Raw genomic sequence first — 1559 nt, 5'->3', positions numbered from 1 at the left:
TAAATTCAAAATGGTGTCTGTGATCAATTTTCAGCTTCTGTGCATCATTTTTACGCCAGATCAGATTGATGCTGCAATACGCGATACTACGCAGGAGAGTTTCGATTGTGGAGTTTTCCAAGTGACAGAAGCACACGTTTTGAGTGCAATTCGAGAGCTAAAACATTCCACTTGTTCTGGGCCAGACGGGATCCCGCCATCATTGTTGAAAAACTGCTCTAACAACCTGGTGGCGCCTCTTGTAAAGATGTTTAATCTTTCTCTGCAGCAAGGATTGTTTCCTACTAGTTGGAAAAATTCATTGCTCACACCGATACACAAAAAAGGGGACAAGTGCAACATAGCTAATTACCGAGGAATTACATCATTATGTGCTTGTTCCAAAGTTTTCGAAATAGTCGTCAGATCAGTGCTGTTTTCATCGTGCAAAAACTATATTTCTAGTGACCAACATGGTTTTTATCCTAAGAGATCCGTCACAACCAATCTGTCGCAGTTCTCTTCGTTGTGTTCTCGCTCAATGGACGCGGGAATGCAAGTGGATGCTGTGTACACGGACTTCAAGGCTGCGTTCGATCGTGTTAATCATGACATCCTTCTACGAAAGCTGGATAAACTGGGGCTCTCCGCTATGCTCGTGAAATGGTTTCGTTCGTACCTGACCAGCAGAGTTGTATGTGTCAGTCTTGGGTCGTCACATTCCGAGCCATTTACAACGTCTTCTGGAGTGCCGCAAGGGAGCAACCTGGGTCCACTTTTATTCTCAATGTTTATTAACGACGTTGCTACAATTTTACCGCGAGGTACACGACTCCTTTTCGCAGACGATGTAAAAATCTTTCGGATTATAGCCTGTCTCGAAGACTGTTTGGAACTACAAAAGTTGCTTGATGCCTTCAGTGATTGGAGCAACCGTAATCTTCTTACCCTGTGTGTAGAAATATGTCATGTGATTACCTTCAGCAGAAAGCTTCAATCAATAAGCTTTCCATACAGCTTGTCTGGGCAAGCTCTTCAGCGGGTAAGCCAAGTTAAAGATCTTGGCGTAATTTTGGATAGTCAGCTTACATTCCGGGCACACTACGAAGATGTCATTTTAAGAGCCAACAAGCAACTAGGATTTATTTTTAGAATTGCCGATGGATTCCGCGATCCACTGTGCATGAAAGCTTTGTACTGCGCCCTGGTAAGATCGATGCTCGAATCAGCGGTTGTCGCTTGGTGTCCGTTCAACAAGGTCTGGATTGATCGCATGGAAGCTGTTCAGAAAAAATTCGTGCGTATGGCACTAAGGCATCTTCCTTGGCATGACGCTACGAGGTTGCCCCCCTATGAGCACCGCTGCATGTTATTGGGGATTGAGACGTTGGAGAGAAGAAGATCTAACGCACAAATTATCTTTGTTGCGAAGGTCCTGAATAATGAAATCGATTCACCCGCTATTCTCGCAGAATTGAATCTCTACGCTCCAGAAAGGAATCTGCGGAGACGTCAGCTTTTGAACTTGGAGGCAAGGTATAGTCGGTACGGCCAGCATGATGCAATTAGGTTTATGTCTA

The sequence above is a fragment of the Wyeomyia smithii genome, chromosome 3 (genome assembly GCF_029784165.1).
Source record: "Wyeomyia smithii strain HCP4-BCI-WySm-NY-G18 chromosome 3, ASM2978416v1, whole genome shotgun sequence".
NCBI classification, from domain to species: domain Eukaryota; kingdom Metazoa; phylum Arthropoda; class Insecta; order Diptera; family Culicidae; genus Wyeomyia; species Wyeomyia smithii.
Note: the sequence above shows the minus strand (reverse complement) of the source record.